The 22,435-nt window shown below is 41.9% G+C and overlaps 1 protein-coding gene and 1 long non-coding RNA gene across 5 annotated transcripts in view; one reads left to right on the top strand and one right to left on the bottom strand.

The window, feature by feature from the left end:
- Positions 1-2,342, bottom strand: part of LOC112637769 — a 96,034-nt gene extending 93,692 nt beyond the window's left edge. Inside the window, exon 1 of the long non-coding RNA XR_003122710.1 lies at positions 2,282-2,342. This is a non-coding gene — a long non-coding RNA (uncharacterized LOC112637769). The remainder of the gene's footprint in view (positions 1-2,281) is intronic.
- Positions 1-22,435, top strand: part of LOC105255611 (protein bric-a-brac 1) — a 336,203-nt gene that overhangs the window by 100,431 nt on the left and 213,337 nt on the right. The window lies entirely within an intron of this gene.

Raw genomic sequence — 22,435 nt, 5'->3', positions numbered from 1 at the left:
GATATATGGGAACAAAATTGTCTTTTCAGATTTTATGGCGCAACAGAAAGAAAATGATAAAATAAGCAATTCATCAAATATTTTATTGATATATATATGGTTTATTTTTTTAAATTTATTACTTTATTATTTTCTTTCTGTTTTATCATAACAAAATGCTAAAAGACGATTTTGTTTTCATGTGAATTTCTGTTATATACGAAATTAGAAATTAATAAATTGATCGCAAGCAAAAAAATAAGACAGTTTGAAGGTTATCGATTATCAATGCTGTTCTATTTTCGAGATGTATTTTCAATCTCTCTAGAGAAAAATTGTAAGATAATATTATATTGTATGTCTTAGAACACCTGACGTGATATTTGAATTATAATGAAATTACTTTGCAAGCCTGTATCTCTTTGATTTATTTATCATTAAATAGGAAAAGTATCTCCAAAGTTGTGTCGATGCACACGACAAGCCATGCCAACATATGAAAGCAAATTTACTGAGTTGCTTTCAAGAGCAGGAAGTTCTTCGGCATCGTAAATTTTCCAGCTTTACATTTACTACGGTGGAAACTTATAAAAGTACGTAAATTAATGGCTTGTCAATAACTGTAGCAATGTCAACAACAATGTTTTTTAGTCTTATTCTTTTCTCCCGCTCGGTCGCGAAGATACGTCATATTATTTCGGAGAATTGTTCGCATCATTCTCTTCGAACAGAAAATAAAGTGTGTGTAGAAACTTATAAATCAAAATTATAATATTTGTAAACGCAAATCTACGAGTCTTTGAAAATACTTTTACAATTATTATTAATGATCTTGGCGTGATTGAGAGCCTTGTGTTTTACGCAATGATGAGTTTAAGAGTATGCAACACACTTGGTTTCTTTCACGCATAGCGTTCTTCAATTACTCGACCAACCTTGCGGAGGGTCTCACGATTCACGAGATGTTTTTTCGCGAGTCGCGTTTCGCGAAATATCAAGCCGTGATTCATTTTTCGCGCAGAAAGCGACGGGGCTCAAGTTACGAAGCTCGCTAGCTCTCGCGTGCTTTTATAGATTTTTGTCGGGGCGCTGGGGCGTGTACGTCGATTTTATGCGGCTCGGCGCCGTAAATCTCGATTTTCTAAGAATCCCCGTCATACGGCAAACATTACGTCAAGATACGTTAATCCGACGCTCGCTCGCTCGTTGTTACGAAGCGCAAACCGACGACGGTGCTTCAAACTGCGTCGCCGATTAAATATTAGTATTCCCGACCCGAAGCACAGCGGCGAAGTTCGGATTAAGAGCACTTTCCCGGTTCTCTTCCCGCGTTATTCGCCGAAACTAAGAACTGTCTCCGCGTCCCGCCTACAAAAACAAAACTCACTCTCTCCTCAATCGCGTGAAAATGAAAAGATACCATTATAACGCATTTGCGAGTGACGCAATCTTGCGAAACAACGTGTCAATCATAAAACAGGAACACAAGTCTCTGCTCTTTTTTATTCATTTAAAGAATGTCAATTGTGTTTTTAAAACGTTTCATATGTTTTTCGGAATATATCAACACGTAAGATGATCGTGAGCTTGTAACGATGACGAATATCTCTTTACAAAAAAAAAAAAAAATTGGAGCGTTTATAAAATTTTGAAATACTGCTAGATTATGAGCTCTCGTAATAAGCACATCGACGGAAGTAGAAAATTTAGTTGTATTATTCAGCTGATTTTTTTAGCTTATAATAGTTCGGTTATGTGTCGACTTTAATTTTTTGAGCTCCTACCCTCTGTGATCGAATAATCAAAAGGCAAACTAAATTGCAGACTACAATTTCCTGTCATGACTATTAGAAAAGGTAACAAGTATCTACTGTCTGCCTATTTTATTCACAATTTATAGATTATTAAATAGACTGGTCGCGAATACTACAATTCAGATCCATTTCAGTACGAATAAGAAAATGTGCAATCAATTTTATATCTTACACACAATCGCATTTCGCGCCGTCGATAATGCTAAAAGATTTTCTACAAAAATTGTCACGCGGAGAGAAAATAGAACATGTAAGAATTATTCAAAATTATAAAGAGCGAAAAAAGTAAATTGAGAGATAGAGTATATGATGAAATATTTTTAAAACTTGCAACAATATAAGACTCGACTGTTAAGATTTTTTAAATATTACTAGAGAGCAGCGAAATAAAGTGTGATATTTTAATGAAAATATTATATATAAAAAAAAGACAAAGAGCGTCAAAAAAAAAAAGAGAAATAAACGGATGGAAATAAACTTGAACCTACCTCTCGAAACTTTCTAGTCGGATAGAACGCAGCTGGGAAAAGATTGTCCTTAAAGCGGAAGGATCGAGTTTGTCTTCTCTCTCAGGAAATGCGTCGAACGAAGAAGGAACAGGGCGAGAGTCCTTCTCGGAGAGAAAGCGAGGATTGATACATATATCGTCTCCAAGCTTGTAAAGTGTCGATGCGTCTTCTTTCTCCACGTAACACGTAAAATGTGTCGAACGCGGAGGTCACGTACACAACACACACAGCGTCCCGCGCATGATATGACGCCGCGGGGCTTTCCCCCTCCCGCCTACTCGAGAAAAAAGCGAGTGTTTTTCCTTCGACATTGTAACATCTCGACGCCATCGAGTATTATCGCTTCGAATGTCGCCGAAGTCGCACGTCGATTAGAAGATTCGCTCAATGTTGATTCGGCACTAGGATACTCGTTTGATATTAATTTGACACTTTGACGTTCGTTCGCACTCGCGATTCACTTTCAACGATAAAAGCGCGCAATCTCGACTTTCGTCGTCGTGCATAAGTCAAGAAAGATCATTTTCGCGCGACTACGGCGTCACAATTCGAGCTTAATGCGCACTTGTTGCCGGTCGCGACGTTCGCTCCGCCATATCTGCCGCTGCTCCAAATCATCACGATAGCGCGAGATAACGCGCAAAGAGACTCTCACTGTCGATACGACACTCTCGACGCTCGTTCGCGCTCGCGAGTTACCTCAGACGACGAAAAAGAGCGGAAAAAATCGGATAAAGCACGACTGCCGGCGAAACGACGACGAACCGGCGAGAGACTGGACGCTACACTAGCGCCGCGTATGTGCGCCACCTTTGAAATCAACCGACGCCTAATTCGTGCGTTAATCGGCGAATAATCGTGGAAAATAGCGAACGATATTCACGACTGTTCTGCGAAAAATAACGATTACTTTTAGCCGTACAGTCGGGACTATTGTTCATTAGATTCCATTTATTCGCTGATTAATGCGCGAATTAGGCGTCGGTTGAGTTCAAAAGTGCAGTAAAAAACTGCGCATGTGCGGCGCTAGTGTAACGTCCAGTCTCTCGCCGGTTTGTCGACGTTTCGTCGGCAGTCGTACTTTTTCCCATTTTTTTCGCTCTTTTCCGTCGTCGCGAGCGCGAACGAGCGTCGAGAGTGTCGTATCGATAGTACGAGGGTCTTTGCGCATTATCTCGCGCTATCGTGGCGATTTGGAGCAGCGGCAGATGCGGCGGAGCGAGCGTCGCGACCGGCAACAAGTGCGCATTGAGCTCGAATTGCGACGCCATAGTCGCGCGAAAATGGCCTTTCTTGACTTATTCGTAGCGACGAAAATTGAGGTTGGGCCGCGCTCTTTTATCGTCGAAAGTGAATCGCGAGTGCGAACGAACGTCGAGTGTGTCGAATTAATATCAAGCGAGTATGCTAGTGCCGAATTCCAGAGTGGATCTTCTGTTGTAGCGATCGATGCGGGAGATTGTAATTCGAGACGTTAGCGAACGCGCGCGAATTGAAATTCGAAAGTGGCATAACTTATTCGAGCGGTTAGTACGGATTCCGAGTGTCGTAGGCACGCGAAAATGCTCCTTACGTTTACGTGTAAAACGACTCGACAATGATAGTCGCAAAGAAAAGTTTGCTGCGCCCCCTACGATTTCTCTGTTTACGTCGAAAGTAAATCGCGAGTGTCGAATTGATATCGGGCATTTGTGTATCGAGTACGCGAGTGATCTGTGTATTAATTTGCAATAGTACAAAGTGACGTGTCCGGAGGTCTGTCAATTGGATTTAATTGGATTTAATATGCGGCGAAATGGGCGACTGAAGTGCAGCGAAACGTGAACAGCGAAAATACTACGTATCGGTAAGCATAAGCGAGTAATGTTATTGTTTTCAGTTCTAATATAATGCTCTAATATAATGCTCGATGTGTAGTGATTCAATAACATGTTATATATTTAGTATGTAAATATTATATAGCCATCAGTTTTTTATCGAGATAAAATTTTGAAGAGATTTAAATATAAAGCTTGATAAAAAATTATAATTTTAATCTAGCAATGTGATTAAATAAATTATTTCTTTTTTCGCTCCTGATTAAATGTATTTTTAAATTCTTCAAACTTATGCAGGTAAAAATTTATATATATTTTTTCTTCAATTTACTATTTCTGGCTCTCGGAGCATTCGGAGAAAATGACGTTACGAGAAGAATATATAACAGTTATGAAAATTTTCGCTACGCATCCAGTTTTCTCTAATCTAAGACGATTTACAATCGCGACATGCATATGACCATTTAATAATTATTTAATCGATAAATTACAAATTTTAATTGAATCAAGTGATATGTGTTATTGAATCAAGTAAATGATATATCTTTAACGCAGATAAATATATAATTCCGCGAACAAAAGAAAGAGAGAGAGAGAGACTTCTTTTTCCGGGAACGATACGACGAGCGATGGCCCGTATGCATTCGGGGGTCTCCTCCCGTGGTTAAATCGCGAACGTCTCTCGGAAGCAGGAATCGTGTAGTGCAGTAGCGCAGGATAAATGTAACACGATGCGTCGAAAACGAACGCCCACGCGAGTCCGATCCGCGAACGGCGCATCGCCGGCCGGCCGGCGGGACGGGCGGCCAATCGGCGAAAAAAAAGCGGGACTAAAAACAGAGGGCCTGGGTATACCGGGCGGCAGGGGTGGTACCGTAATCCTGCGCCCTGCGACGAGGGGGTGGGGTAAATGCGCGGGTGCGACAGCGCGAATTCCCGTTTGCCCCCCACTACCGATGCACCTGCACGTGCATCCCGTTCGGTCGGCTTCATGCACCCGTTCCGTGCTCGCCTCCCCCTTCCCTCTCCTCTCATCTCCCCCTTCCCCTTCCTCCATATTTCACCGTTCTTTTTTTGTTTTTTTTTTGTCCGAGAACGCGCAAAAATTTCTCGCAAGTATCGATACCTGAGGCTCGTATAGTTTGCGAGAGAGATTTCCAATATTGTAAGATATCTAGATGGTCCGCTTTTCAGGGTAAGTGAATCATTAAAGTAGATCGAATAAAGAACGCGAGGATAATACCGAGGCAGCTTTATCCCTTAAAAATTTGTACTTGGTAAAAGTTTTATAATTTGATAAATTTCACAGATACGTACAGGTATGTTTGTTGCAAGTATCTCGGTCAATTTGAGATTAATACCGTTATCAGTTAACTCTCTTTGTTCGTTCAGAGCCGTTCTTAAAGAGTAGTTCTCGTCCTAGATTCTAAATATAAATTTACGACTACTACTACTACGCTTATTCCCGCGAGAGTCTTTCTTTTCGTGATCTCTCGTACACCCCTCCCGCTCTTCCTCCTCGCACACACACGTTCCAGGTTCTCTTTGAGAGGAACAACTCTGATCGGCGAGATACGACAAATCGCCGGAAACAATAAGAAATCTCGCGTTCGATACGTGTTTCATTGTGAGCCGTGTCGAGATTCTCGCATCGATAGATCGAACGGACCCTTCGGAGCTTCTCGCATCGCATTTATGCAAAATCCGATCTACCTTACCTCCCTCCTCGTCCTAATCCACTTTCTCCTTTTTCTCCGTGAGCCGATAGAAACTATTATATTTTTATCTCATGCATCGCACTTTCTAACGGAACCGCTCCACATTTTTCTCTCTCGCCCAAATTAATTATTTATTAGAATCTATTTTGAAGCGACCTTTTCTTCTCTTCAACGATATTAATTCTATCGATCATATTCCAATGTTATTATATACTGTTTGACTGTTTATTGTATAACGTAACTGCCGTTTCAATTCGATATTATTTATCGTATTATTACAAGCTATGGAAAATCTAACATTCAAATATAAGCCTTTAACAAGTGTTCTCCAATTTATAATAATATGACAAATTGTTAGAAATAATATGACACGTGTAAAACGAATACAACAAATGGGACGAATATTCTTTAAAAGAATATTTTATTATCACATTTTATTGCGTGCCACTTTATCATTTATGTTATGTGTGCTCCGAGAATAAATAAATAATTCTTTTTTTCTCTTTCTCTCCCTTCCGTCCCTCTCTCTTTTTGACAAGGTGATAAAATTCGTCTCGCGATCGTCGACTTTCTGTCGCGAAAACTTCACTTTGTCAGTCGCGTTTTCAGCCACGAGCTTAAGCGCCGAGTATAAAAAAGTCACATCACGGGTGGCGAGTTTGTCGTCGAAGAGACTTTCCTCTCTTACCCTTCTTGACACACTTTCGCCGTCGACGCTCGTTCTTTTTTCTCTCTCCTCGCTTCCTGGTTTTCCGTCGCGCCGTCTTCCATCTACAAGGTGTTTCTAACGATGCGCAACAAATTCGTTTTCTCTTCGAAAACTTATACCGCGATTAATTATAGAATCATTTAGCATGGAAAATTTAAATTTAAATCAAATAGACAACAAAATATTATTTCTATCGATTTTTCAATTAATTTAGCCTCGCTTAATTATCGCGAAATTTAATGTTCAAAATGCACGAGTTGGAAAAAAGTATCGAGATAGACGGTGCTGTCGTTTAGAAAAAATACATTTCTAAATATTCATCGGGCAAGATATTTCTGAATCTCGACGTAAACTTGGGAAAACAATCCGCATATGCCTCCCTTGGCTGGTTTGCTTGCGCGAGAGGAAATCTCGATCGTGAAATCGGCTGCTAGGAGGAGGAAAATCGACGGCGGGCCGACCCTCTTAATTCGTAACGGCGGCAAACGCAGCGAATATGAGCGGCCAATCGGCGGCGGTACACGGGAAATCCGAAATTCCTGGCACGGACGAGCGATCCTCGCTGCATTAACGTTTCATCGCGCTCGGTATATACGGCAGGGCGGGAACATCGATCGTTACGAACTTCGGACTCGAGTCGAGTGTCGGAGAGTGCTAGTAAGAGATAGAGAGAGAGAGAGAGAGAGAGAAAGAGAGAGAGAGAAATGCATACATGGATAGACGGATAGATAGATAGATAAAATGTGGGAGAGAGAGACGAAAAATAAAATAGAGTTTCATTTATCACTCTGAAGCAGTAAGAATGAGAATGTCGGTGGATAAAAATTTACGATCGTTACGCGATATTCGGTAAACAGTTGTAATGAATAAATTTGAAATTAACATAAAGCAAAAAGGAACGTGAGGTTGGTGCGTAAAATATAGCAATATATATGTATATACACATATGTGTAATGAGCTTCGCGTACTCATATACACAAATCTTTAAATTTATTAAAATAGAAAACATATTTTTTTAACGATGTTTAAAATTCTTCGCAGAATGGTCCCCCATAAACGTAAGATATAAAAAATAACACGATAATACAATAAGTTATGAAATATAAAAACGGAAAGATAGGGAAAGAGAAAAAAGGATTGGCAGATTGCGTGTGTGTGTGTGTGCGCGCGAGCGCGCACGTACGCGAAACAGTCCTTGTAGAATAAAGTGGGAGAAAACAAGCGACAAAGGCAGTATGTGATTGCGAGAATGAGAAACGAAGAAGAGAAAGGGAAGAAACGGAAAGAACGGAATGAAAGACACAGAGAGAATGAGAGGGAGAGGGGGAGAGGAAAAAAAGAAGAAAAGAAAGAAAGAGACAGATGCGTGGGACGGCACGGCGGGAGAGTAAGTTGACTTTGCATTATTTAAGCGGCGTCCTAGCGCCGTAACACGTGTTCTTTTGAAGTCTCGCCCCCTTCAAATATTCAGGCTGACGTCACCGCCGTCATATTCCCCCGCTCTCGCGGAAACCCTGAAAAGCATGCACACGCCCGGAGCACGTATTTTCTCCGTCTCTGTTTCTCCGCTCGTGCTTTCTCTCTTTCTCTCTCTCTCTCTCTTTCTCTCTCTCCGTGTTCGTCTTTCTCTTTACGACGAAGGTCTCCGACCCTCTCTCATCTCTTCTTACGCCGTCTTTCTTCTCCCCATCTCTCATCGAGGCGCCCTTCGACGTCACCCTCGGTTCTTCCCATCGCTTGCACTTTCCTCAGAGGTGTATGCACCTACACCAGTGGAGGATTCGCCAAGATTTTCGAGCTACTCTACATCCGTCGAGTCGTTGCAGTCGCGACATGATTCTTTAAATCCAAGCGGTTGGATCTCAAACTTTCACGTTCGGATACAGACATTGAAGCATATGCTAAAGTTGCAATTTTATATTCTTCTCTTTTAAACAACTGAAAAATTGTATTTCTCAAATCTCGTTAAAGTTTACAAGCAAAATTCTCTGGTTAAATAAAATAAATACACACAATCCAAACAAGAATAGGAGACTCGCTTCGAAAATGGATCCGCCTCCGAGCTCTACAAAGGGTTAATAATAATGATAAAATGAATTATATAGTTAATAATAAAATAAAGTCCCGCGTTCTCTTCTATTAATTACTTACTTCGGCACTTTGCTTCTTGATTAAGTTTAAACATCTATCTTAATATATTTCTGTAATTTCTTAGAGTGTACCTTCTCTGTCTGAGTAAAATGCAAATAAACCCCCGTTCTATTCCACGTATATAAAGAGAGAGAGAGGAGAGAGAGAGAGAGAGAGAGAGAGAGAGAGATAGAAAGAGAACCCTCTTTCTTTCTTAAAAAATTCATTTAACTTTACGTCATAGTATAAGCTTTTTACGTAAAGCTATAATTCTCCGAACGATAACAATTCCGCCGAGTGCAAAGGATTAAGGAAATGAATCGCGCCAATCGTTCGGCCGCGCAATCCGCGCTCGCATGTGCGAAAAGCGTGCGCGCGCGAACGCGGTCCGTTTCTTCAATCATTTTAACGGGTTTTCTCGGCGCATTTATCATCCGCGATGGATAGCGAGAGAGTCGATTCTGGCGCGCGTGCGTTTGTTCGCGAATTGTTTACGCGGCGCGATGCCGCCTCGCAGAGAAAGAGAGAGAGAGAGAGAAAAGAGAGAAATGCGAATTTCTCGTCACGCCGGAGAGTTACCGCAGTCTGTTAACGACTTTACACTTGTTTCCGTAACAGCGTTCTCCCGATTGTATGTCCCTGGTTCTACTCAGACTTTCACAAAAGCTCCGCCGCCGTTACTCTCGTCGTCGCGAAGTCGGCCGCGTGTCTAACGTCAACCGCGCTCGCTCGCTGGAAAATTCGTTTCCGCGAGGGAAAATCATTTTCGAGCTCGCCGCCGATCGTCGCTTCGAATCTCGACAAATGGCTAGAACGATTCCTGAACGCGAGCTGTTCGCGCGCGCTCATTACTCTTACATCTGGCGTAAAGAAACTGTGGGGAAGACAGCAGAAGTGATTTCCGACCTCATTTCGAAACCAGAAGGAAAAGCGAAAAAGATTCACAACTGAAATTCCTTCTTGAAAAATATGTAAAAATGATTTCCGCGCTTGTCTCCGTCACGTTAACGGTTTTACGGTTACGTTACGAAAAGAGATTGTAGAAAGGACACGAAAATTATTTCTCCGATGCGAGTTTCAAGGCGTTTCTCAAGCGCTCGTAAGTCACGTGAGAATTATTCATGATTAATGTCTCGGATGCTTAACGTTCCGCGTGTAAGCTTCCATCTATCCGGCTATGTTTACACGGTGAAGAAATTATGGGAAGAGCGGACGCGACGTTTGTTTCCGCAAGAGCTAATTCCGCGATATCGGATCGATGTGCTTCGGGAGGGGAATCTCGAATATCGAATCGAGAACGCGATCGCGATCGCGGGAAAATGCGCAGCGGCGAGTCGCGCACCCTCGAAAGCGGCGCGACGACGCGGACTTACGTCACGCCCGCGCGGAATACGGCCTTTATTATTTAACACTTGAGAACCTCCGGCGAACGGCTGAATAGGCCATTCAGCCGTGTTTCTAAGGGACCGTTAAGTTATTCTGTAGGTATAATTGATGCCGAAGTCCGCGTGGGACTCTCGCGATAAACTGCTTGAAAAACATCGAGTTCCGTTTTTATTTCGCGAGTTCACCCACCCAGCCAACTGTTTTCTTTTCTCTTCTTTTTCTTCCCCTTCCTCCTTCTTTCTCTCACGTCTCTTTTTCTCGCTCTCCTTCTCCCCATCCTTCTACACGGCGTCGCTAACAAACCGATAGTCGGCGAGAAGAAAGGAGACGCGATCTCGCGACTTTCGCGCGGGGCTGAGGAGGTCGAGTGTCGAATTAAAGGTAGTCGAGCGACGTAATTGAAACTTCATTCCGGCCAAGCGACAACACCGGAAACCGGCGTAGAAAGGAAAGGGCGAGATCGTACAAGGGTCCTCGGCGCATTGTTTCCGCGTCGTTTGAAATCCGGCGAGCCGCGAATTCGCCAGTAATCTCTGCGCAATTTCTGCCATTCTTTTTTTTCCTTTACTCGACACTCTGTTCGCCCAAGGGTAAATTTCTCGTTCGATGCTTCGCGTGCCAGCGACATAGCGATGTAGATCGATTACCCTGGCGATCGAACGGACGGGTAGACCAAAAGTTGCGTTTATTATTCTGGGGATAGATAAAACATCATTCACATGAATCAACTTCATTAAGTCTTATCGCGTTGTTAAATTGATGGCGTATGATATGATGGGAGTAATAATTTATACAGATAACACACATACATACAGCTTTCAAAAGAATATGAAATACTTTATTCATCCACGGACTCTATTATAACTGTCTTTATATAATTCAGCACCTATTATCTAGGTCATTATTACAATCTAGGATCTAAGGGCTTTTTAAGATTGTCATAATTGAATAATATCCTTGATGCATCTTTCATCTCGACTCTCATACATATCATATTGTTCATTTTCATACAATGTTTTCGCACGATTTATTTATATTCTAATATGAAACGATTTTTATAATACAAGAATATGCGTACAAATTACTTACAGCTTGTAACTTGAGATGGGAAGTGAAGCGTAGATGTTATCAGAGCGCATGCGTGTGCAAAGATGTAGCCAGATAAAATCGGATGCACGCAACTAGATTGGACGGACAGATTATCCGACAAAGTAATGCCGCTTCGAATTTCTCGCTCTTTCGACGAATGCTTTCTTTGCTCTCAAACGTTTCTTCCCATTCTTTTTTTCTCACACCTTGTCTCGTCACCTTTCTCTTTTTTTTTAACAAGATTAAAAGAACGGAACTCTTCAAAAGCGTCTATCCGGCTTGAAGAATGCGGGAAGTGTATATATTTATTGTCACACAAACTGCTAGAAACTATATATATATATATATTTAATACTTTGAATTAATATTTCAACACTTAATTTAATTTACTGTTACTCTTAATACTCTTAAAGTTAGTCGGCTAATATAATTTCTTCTAGTTTAACGCTCCTAAGAGAGAGAAATTATTTTATTTTTGTCACTGCACAATTGTTGTCTGAAATTTTTTTTATCAAGAATATAATAATAAGTATTTTCCGTCAAGTATGACGCGCGCGAATTTCGCTAGACACCTCGATAGATTCTGCGATATTCCAGGGTTAAGTGAGAATTGTGCAATGCGTTCTCCAAGAATCCGTCTCGCGGCAACTTGGGCGCGTTGCGTGCATAGATAGGATTTAGCAGCCGAGATATACACACAATTCGAAAGTGTGGTGAATGCGCAACATCGGCAACGGACGTTATGATAGATTATAAGCGAAATAAGCGAGTCTTAATATACGATACGACAGCCGTGTCCGCGGATAAATATAATGCCGGCGCGAATGACAGCGCAAATACATGCTCGCGCCGATTTCATTATTACCGCGCACGCAGCGCACTTTGCTTCTGTCCACACGGTGACGCAGAAATACACACATACAAAATGTGTCGTGTCGCGCGCGACACGGAGATAAAATAATATTTTATCACGAGGCGAGATATTCGGCGGCGAGTGTGCGCATCGTGGGCACCCGGTGCATCATGTATTTAACGGCCGTCCAGACATTTATTCGCTACTCAAAAATACGTTCGATTAGGCGAGATTGAATTTGACCGTCGGGCTACGGATTTTGCGACGGATCAAAATATCAATTAGCCGAGCTATTTTTTTAACCTGCATTCGTTATCTATAATGCAGTAACGCGTAATGTGACAGCCGCGAGAATACGCTGCTCCCCTCCCCCGTCTTACTACCCGTCCCTGTTTCTCTCCGCCTGAAGTACAACGCGTTCAAAAATTGTCACATTCTATTTCGTGATCGCGGAAATTATCTCCGAACGGGATCTCTTATTTTTCCGCATCATTAATTCGTGCGCGCGCGAACGAGATCGATATCTTTTTTTTCTCTCTCCTCTCTTTCTCGTTTTAAACGCGACACGATCTTCACTCTCCGAGGATTAACCTTCTCCAAACGGTCAATTTTCTTCAAACAGGCGAGACCTTTTTGCGCTAGACTAGTAAAACCTTTCATTTTTCCCAAGCGACTAGCGTATATATTTGCTCGAATGGAAAATTTAATTTTCGAACATTTACGGAGTGGTTGTAAACAATGTTGATAAGTTTTTAGCCAAAGAAAAATCAATTCGAAATTGATAAAATTATCCCAGAATGTAAGAAAGAAATGCGGAAAATTTGGAGAATATATCCCAAAATAGTCTAAAATAGCCTAAAATACATTTACATTTTATCTTTAGAATCTGAATACGAAATTCCAAATCTCACAGTAGAAGTCGTTAAAAATGTATACGGTTAAATGTATACCGATGCTAATCGCGAATAATCGTCAGGCTTATGTAATTATCAATTCGATTAGGAGCTTATCTGAAATCAGTCAAGGAGGATCTCGATAGATGAATCGATCATGATCCGTCCCACGTGTCGATCCCCTCTCTGTTATCGTTGCGACGATATAATGACGCGATGTCTCTTTCAATGATCCACTGACTGACTGAATAATTTACACGGCTCGTCATTCGAGTTTCTTCGGCTTTCGTATCAAGAGTATATTCAACTCATTCAGGACTTATCGTTACGACGTGCGTGAATCACTGTCGACTACGCTATCATTAAACTGTTACGCAGCGTACAACTAACAACCGGAACTCCCCGCCCGGTAAGAATGCACGATGGACACTGGTTTTTTGCGCGACTAGGATCGGTATTGTGCGAGCTGCGAAATGAGATTTTTTGCGCAACTCGGATTTTTGTGCGGTGAATGAATGAGCGCGGCCGGTCGTAACACAGCTGCGACCGTATGAATGAATGTAAATTGAATGCTGTGACGGATCATCGATCGCTCGTCGCGTCTTTTTGTGGCGTTCTTGAGGCGAACGAATTAATTCTCATTCGCTTTTGACGTCAAGTCAATAATCTTGCTATCGAAAGGTAGAGTACAGACAGTTACGTGTATATAATATTTCATTTATAAAGATGTTTTTTCTCGTGGATTTTTCGACAGAATTACAAAATTCTTATAATTCTGGATGAAGGATGAAACACATATTACCATAATTATTATTCGTATAATTTCACCGTCAAAATACACGTTACATAATATGCATAAAGATTATATTTATATAATTATTAATTGCAAATCTTTATTAAATTACCAAAGATATATCTCGATTCCTGCCATAATCGCGCAACATTAAGTACAGTTAATTATCGATTCTTGTAAATGTTTCGCGAAACGGCAATGCCGGGTGTCGTGCAGGACACCCGGTAGAGACGACGATCGCGGTCCGCGAGCAGCTGCCCCGGCAGTATTCAAGCAAGATTGCGACTTATTAAATAGGTTAAAGCTGCAAATGCGATAACGATAGTAATTAGAGCCGTACGTGGCACGGGCGGAGCATCTGACTGTCGTTAGATTCTCGAACCGGCGCCACATCGTCCACCATGTCGTCGTCGTCATCGTCGTCGTGTCGTTGCCGTCGTCGTCGTCGCCGTCGTTGTCGGTTTCTTGATGACCCCGTTGGGACGCTGTGGATAGAATGAGAAGAGTCGGATAGATGGAAGAGAAGAAGGGAAGGGCAGAAAACGGTGTGCGATGGTGCGAACAGGAGAGTAGGCGATAATGAAATCCATTACTGTAGTGGTCGTCGTCGCCGTCATCGTCGTCGATGTCGTCGTCGTCGTCATCGTCGTCGTCGTTGTCGTCGTTATTATTATCGTAACACGCATATAATGCTGCATAATACGAGTCGTCGTGACACGAGACGTGGGTCGTCCGATATAGGCGTTGCACAAACTCTCGCGCGTCTCTCCGACGCGATTATAAATCTGGTTACGATCGCGCGATTGCGTGCGCGCGCGTCTGTGCGCAGCCACCTGATTACATTCAGAGTAGATAGTTCGAGGACACTGAATATTGAGAGATAATCTTTTTGCTTCTCATAAAATTGCATGAAAATCGAATTGTTGAAATGAATGTAATTGCGCGGAGATTTCGAAATTGCCCTCGCGCTACAAATTGCGATTCTCAAATCGTTGTGACATCCGCTACGTTACGGTAATGTGACGTTGGACGATGGATAGAAATAATAATTCTTTAATCTTTATTACATCTGCGGGGAATAAAACTAGGAAATTTATTACACAATCGTCTTGTTTATTTAATTAACTTTTTTGTTTTTTTTTATATTGTTTTCGTAACTTGGTCTATTGAAATAGACAAGGAGCGGGAGATCGATTTGCTCCCGGAGGTAGGCAATAAACACACTGTCCCTTATGCGAGTTCGCACCTACATGTATATCCGGCTTTTCGTGACGCGAAATGGAAACGATGAAAACTCCGCGCCAATCCGTGAAGCACGAGCGTTTCCAAAGGATTGATTGACGTTTCAATTTGCAAATGCATTTATGGATAGCACGCGTATCGATTCATTATAGTAGGATCGCGTGAGCGCTGTTAAGGACGGCCGCAATTAGCCATTAATCGAGCAAAGTGTTCGATCGCCGTCCTGGAAAAATCTCAAATTCTTATCTCGGCTATGCGCGACTAAATAAACGGGCATAATAATGCCGTGAAACACGTTCCATTTAGCTTGAGAGCGCAATAAAGTAGGAACTCATTGTAATCTCTTATCTGAGAATTCCGACAGTTTCATATTTTTCTTAAACAACTGGATAAAATGATTTCTCTATTTCCTTCTTCGAGAAACTTTCATGTGAAAGTCATAATAATAAAAATTTTATTCTAGAATAAAACTTTTATTCTAGATGAAATTAGTAGCGTGGTATTCTAGATAGAAATTAGTAGCGATATTAATTAGTATGTCAATTTTTTTACACACGAGTAATATTTATTAACTTTTCGATAAAATTGGTTTTTCTGTCTCTTTCTCTCTCTCTCTCTCTCAATATCGATATATTTTCCGATGTAGCAATCTTTCCCGAGAAAGACGCGCGCATACGTTACATTACGTAATTTTAAGACGGCCCGTATATTTATTATATACGATACCTTAATTAATGAAAATTGCGTCGAAGCCTAAACAGGCGGATGAATCGATTATCCGCGACCTACGACGTGATGATAACGACGGCGGCAATAATAAAAACGATATACACGCATCGCTTCCAGAGCCGTACTACGTAAGGTAATGCCTGCCAGGATGGCCTCATCAGGGCAAGTTATGATTCTCTAATTGAACCGGTCCATTCAGCCGGCCGCATGCAGAATAGAGCCCACATCCTAGACCGTGCTGTCGCCATTCTAATGGCGAATTACATCAATATTATATGCAGATTTCGCTGTACCGAATGCGCGCGCGCGCTTTATGCGTAGATAAGTTATTACGCACTGAGCGAGAGAGCCAAGTACAACCGTACGATTTCTCTCTCTCTCTCTCTCTCTCTCTCTCTCTCTCTCGACGATTGCACATTTCGTTATACAAATCATGTTATTGAAGATATACAATTCTGTGAAGCGATATGCATTTAATCGCATGCGTAAAAAAATGTCTATAAGTTCCTGATAAGACGTTTATAGTACAATATTTAAGTAGATGATATTAATAGAAAAAACGAAAAACAAAGAATTTTGATCTAGATATTTATTCTAAAATATGTTATCAAATCGTTCTGTTTTATCATGTCAAAATATTCAACAATATGTATATTTTCTTTGCGTCATAAGAGAGAAATATCATTACATGACGCACAAGAGCGGTTAAACATACCGCTGGGATGTTCCAGAGAATCAAATATAATTCTCAAAAGTATTCTTTTTGTTGCATTACATCTTATTTCGTCATAAAAAATGATTTAACGCTCTTAGCCGCAGCGACTTGCATAATTTCGAATACCAAGATTTATGCTCGGAGCTGAGAAAAATTATATTCTCCATCATTATTAAATCGCGCGGAGATGACCCGTTTGAATTTTAATACTTCCAAGAAGAGATTAGAATCTCCGATTCGCGCAATTTCGAAGTTCCAAGGCCGTTCTCCGTGCGTTTTCTCCGCGTTTTATCAAAGATTCCTACCGTCCGTGACCGTGGAACGAGAGACGACGAGGTCTTCGACGATCGTGAGTGCACGCGTGTGTGCATCGCGGCACTTCCTACCGATGCGAATAATATAACCCAGATTTGCGCCAATAAGCCACATCCTACCGCCGCGCGCGATTCGCATAGCAGCAACCGCGCACAGTCGCGCTAGAATATAAAGTAGAAATAATAAGGCGCGGAGAGTAAATCCGACCCACTTAACGCTACTTAACGCTTACGCTGAACACGCTTATGTTTTGCACAACATTATATCACTAGAGAGGCATATAACCATGTGTATCTTCGCGAGCGTTACGTAAGCCTCCCTCTCCCCCCTCCCCTTCTCTCCTCCGTTCCTCTCCGCACTTCGAGCGAGGATCGATCGTGCTCGTCGAGGTGTGACGAAGCGTGGGCCCGAACGGACGTATCTGGATCCGTCGAAAAGCATCTCGCGAAGACGGATTCGCATCTCCCTTCCCCTCTTCTTTCCCCTTCTCTGTCTCTCGCGCGCGTGATTAGCAATGCGAGAAGATATTCTTCCCTCGCGCGCGCGCCAAGTGAATATTTCCATATGATTTTAGAAACATATTCATGGAATACTTTCCGTACATTATTAGAATCTCATCGGAATATTCTTAGAAAATATTCTTAAGAAAATATTCCTGTTCGCCGAGTGTTCCCTCGGAATATTACGAGAATACAATCATTGCGTCGCGCAAGGATGCTCTCGCGAAAATATCTCGGTCTCGTATCGTTATCGTCGATCACGAGAGCATCGCTAGACGCGTCTGCTCCGGAACGCGAAGAGACGCGCGGACATCACGTGACGAGCGATAAAAACACACGACGGGGGAATAAAAAAAAAGAGAGGCTGACTTTATCAGCCGCGATATAGTACAAATATATTCGATTCATTTCGAGTTTTTTTATCGCGATCCAACGCGACCGCGCGCGGTCCAGAATTCGCGCGGCACGTTTCTCCGCGTTTTTTTCCCTCTAAAATTAGAGGGCACAATGCTGCGTGTAATTTATCCGGCGCTGAAAGAAACGCGTCATTCCGGTTATAAAAGAGACAATAAAGAGTATTAAAAGCGGAGAGCCAACAATGCAGATTGCGAAGGCTGCAATAATACGGTAACCTTCATAACGTTGCGCGACGGTACGTTCGTAAAACTCGGCGCGCATAATGCACATATCATTCGTAACAGTACCAATTTTATTATGCACAATGTACAATTTATTTCTGTCGGCGGGAGCAAGTTGTCGGGGATGGTGGCGGGAACGAGAATGGAGGAGAGAGAGAGAGAGAGGAGAGGAGAGGAGGAGAGAAGGGCGACGTTCGAGCGCGTTTGTGACGCGGATAAAAATATTCTCTCGTCTCGGACAAACTATAAAACAATGCCGTGCGCGCGCGCGAATTCGCGCACACGCCCGCAGGAATAACTATCCTTGGGCCGACAATATAATGTGTCGCTTATCAATAATTTACTGCGCCATGATGCAATACTCTTTACTGCCAATCAATTAAGATAACTGCACACGGAGCGATCGGTGAGCTCCTTTCCAAGCAGGGAGAGTCGCCGTGATTTCCCTTAAATGAATAAATATATGTATATCAGGTGCGCGTATATATACCTCTCCTTCTCTTTCTTTCGAAGAATTAAAGGAAAGCTACTTTAATCCCTCGTAGCTTTCGGATCGAGTAGCACACGTGTCTAATAATAAGACAAATTGTTCTCGCGGAATTGGATCCGGTTATTGTTATTGAATATTGCTCATATTCGTCGAGTCTCTTGTGCGAAAAAAAAATTGCTCTCCTTCCGAAGGTTTATTTCTCTCCGAACTCGCGATATAATCTCGATGTAATGCCGCATCTCCGCCCTATTATTTTTTTATCGGAAGTAAAGCAATTGCTGGATTAAAATAAAAGTACGTGTAGCGCGGTCCTTAGAGGTCTTATCGTCGATATTTACCGATGATAATCTCGCGATTTTTCGCGATATGTTCGAGAAGGAGAAGGAGAGAGACGGAGAGAGGAAGAAAAAAACATCTCTCTCCCTTTCTCTTTGCGCGCTCGCAATTTTCAACAATACAACATCTCGTCGTTCCTCTCTTTCCCGCCGCCCCGCGTCAATTTTCTTCTCCCCGTGTTGTTCTCGCGCACGCCGCGCCGCTCTCGCATATCGCATTTACCGCCGCCATTGCCCCCTTCCTCCCATATCCTGGCCTGTGTTATATAATAAATTATTTCATAAATTAAGAGCTATTAACGGGTAATTATCCCTCGCGTGTGCGTGTTTTTCCGTGAACGCGGTTGCAGAACGCGTTGCGGGAAATACACGAGTATGGAGCAGCGAAAGAGAGAGAGAGAGAGAAAAGGAAAGAGGAGTCGGCGAGAGCGAGAGCGAGAGGAATTTATTCTCTATTCTGACATGTAAATTCCTCCAAGAGAGAGAGAAAGAGAGCGAGAACAATAGGAATATAAAATTGTAGAAAACACGAGAGAGTGAAATGGAAATAGATTAGAAAGTATGCTTGTGATTGGCTTTTATAAGAAAAAAAAACTCAACCATGTGCTAGAGTTGCGATAATTTGCAGTTAAAGTATTGAAGTTGATTTCAGTTGACTTGTTAAATAGGTTAACACTCGCGTTACTTTGCTGTAAATGATTTTTGCGGTGCAATAGGCAGGCAATTTCGAAGAAATCTTTTTGTCGAAGAAAATTTTGTAACGTAAAAGTATTCGTCTAATCTCATCAATATTGTTCGGTTTACTTTGAATATTGATTTATATATTATTATATATTTTGCAAATCTATGTAAATTCTGCTAAATCGATGCTACTTAATTAATGCACAATGCTTATGGTTATTAACAGGTAACCAGAGTCTTGGGGCATACAATGTACAAATGTTTCGTGTCTAATAAAGCAGTGTCTAGTTATCATGTCGAATTAATAACGATCGTTGCGGTTAAGTGAACACAAACGTACACGATAATTTATCTCCATTACATTCAAACAAAACACAAACTTGAAGAGTAGACACGACGCGGGCAGATGCGTACTTCGGAAAGTAGGATAGAATAAAATTTATTTCATATTCTAGGACACATACGCTAGATTCTCTTCTGAAACGAGTTTAGATTATAATGTTCGCCGTGCATGAGTAAATTTACGATCGAGGTCCCCTCTCCTTCTCTCGTCGAATTTCATTCTCGCTTCTCGTGATTGCCTCTAAAAATATAACTTAACTCAGAGTTACACCGATAACTTCTGTTAATTCAGTCCGAGACGCATTACCGCTCGTTTCGTCACTTTCGTTTTCGTTATAAATGAAATGGTCCTCCTCTCCCCTCCCCGTGCTTTTGCGTATTCTTTACATTATATATACGCGAACGAGCGAGATAACGCGAGCGGACGATAAAATGTGACTGAGCGAGGAGAAAAATAAGAGGCAAAGTAAACAAAGATAAAATATATATGTAAGTATATGATAATTGCGTTGCAGCTCAAACAATGACATAGTTTAGACAGCGATAAATGCGCGACGCGCGCGTTAGATACATATATGTATACTGCATATATAGATTATACGCGACCGAAACGATAACATTTACCGCACGCTTTGTGTGTAGAAAACCCGTTTTCCAAACTTATGTAAGTTCCCTACGATGACTGTGGGGACAGACCGACAGACATCGACGATGATCCGCCGTCGCGTAATAACGACTATTATTATTGTTATTGTTATTTAGATAATACTGTATCGTTGCGCAACGGATCTCAGTCAATGCGATAACCGGCATGGTTTATCGTTCGCAGGAAGCTGCATTGCCCCCCCCCCCTCTCTCTCTCTGTTTCTGCATCTTTTTTTTCCAATCCCATCTCGCACTTCCCCCTTTCCTTTTCGCGCGCACTCTTGATAATCGGGTCGACCGGAAATCGGTCGTTAAGTCCGAGGTAATTATCATCTCGCTGGCACGTGCGCGATCGGTAACTCATTTCGCATCTTATTTGTCGCCGTCATCAATGAATATGAAAGTACAAGAATACTTATCGCATACCGGTGCAGACATATACACACACATACATACAGAGAGTCGACTTCGAAAATTGATAGGAATTAATGGCGGGAATTAATCCTCAATGAATACATGAAATCGTTTTTTTTTTTTTTTTTTTCACAATTTGTCGCTATCTTATCCCTCGAACCTTTGACATCGAGTATCTTGATAATTGTATAAATTTTTCAGACGAATTATATTTTCTCGCTAAAAAGTAATTGTGTTAATAAATTAACATATATTATTTATCTATTTATATAATTAATTTTAATAATTATATATTTAACAGAGATATTTTTACGCATATACATTATGTAAACATAATATCTTAATATTTCAATGTGCGATATAAAATCTTCAAAATATATCCAATGATAGTTATTTACGAGTAAATCGATTCATTCGTGAAATAACATATTTCATTTCAAGCAATAATGAAATGGTCGTAGGCTTATGTCACCTGTTTTCCACAATTTTCCGAGTCGCGAAACTCGGAATTTCCATCACAGCAAAATGCAATTCGCCGAACATTCCGCCAGTTGCTTCGTCATATTTATTTATACGCAACAATTAAAGTTTGCTGGCGCATCATTTTGTAAATATTGCCACGGTGCTCGTCGTTTATGCGCGCCACATTTTTGGGAATGAAAATGAGCCGCGGTCGAAACCGCCTGAAAAGGATCGTCGACGGCTGCTGTAAAAGCGCGCGCGGCAGTCAATGAATCGTCCGACAATTATCGAATTGAGCAGCGAAGCGAGCGCGAGCGCGCGCGACGTATGTGGAATAAATTAACCACCGATAGTCGAGTGAATGAGATACACATACTGTCATTAGTCATGAGGAAAAAAGGAGGGGGAAGAAAAAATAAACACGCATCGCGGCGCCGTACACTGCACGCGTGCACCGTTATTCTAATTTCTTACGCGCCTCGCATTTTCCCGTTATTTCCATGAAACGCCAACAATTATTCTCACGCGTACGTAGAATTCGATATGTGCGATCGTGCGGTTTATCGTACCGAAGAATCGCGAATTGTAGCGAGCGCTTTTCCGAAAAACAGGAACGCTCGTGTAAACCGCGTTATCGTAGATTGACGTTAAACGTATGCCGCTGGAGGAAATTGATGAATTCGTGTTGATTTCGAGGATCCAAAAGAGCCTAAGTAGGTATACAATCTTCGGGTTTGAATTTCTAGCTTTACGTGAACGCAGCGTTGGTTAAGGTACCTTTGAGCTTTTCAAGCCGTATCAATATACAGATTGCACCTAACCACTCCGCTAGTCCTCCAGCGCGAATGCCGTATGCATTACGATAGTTGTGCGCGCGCGCGCGCACGCATACATGTGCCGTAATTAATTATAATTAACGCCGCGACCACTTAATGCGGAGAAATTCAACTTTGCCCCGCGCTCGTCGGCCGAATCGTTTCCGTCTCGTTTCGACGGACCGGCCGCGCGACGTTTCGGCGTAATTAGCCGGACGAGCCTTTGCGACGAGATATTATAAAATTACGTCACGAAAAGAGGGAGGAAGAGAGCGTGGGCGAGCGAAGCTGTGTAATAATAATTTGTTTCCGCACCGCGCTCCTCGCACATCTACGATTCCTCACTTTCGACATAAATCCATTTTCTCCCGTCGCGCGCTTTAATTGCGAACGAGTCATCAGAATGCGCACGAATTGAGAAT

Source organism: Camponotus floridanus, unplaced genomic scaffold, assembly GCF_003227725.1.
Source record: "Camponotus floridanus strain SB8 unplaced genomic scaffold, Cflo_v7.5 scaffold2, whole genome shotgun sequence".
Taxonomy (NCBI): domain Eukaryota; kingdom Metazoa; phylum Arthropoda; class Insecta; order Hymenoptera; family Formicidae; genus Camponotus; species Camponotus floridanus.
The sequence above is the reverse complement of the archived record's forward strand: the minus strand, read 5'-3'. Positions and strand labels throughout refer to the sequence as shown.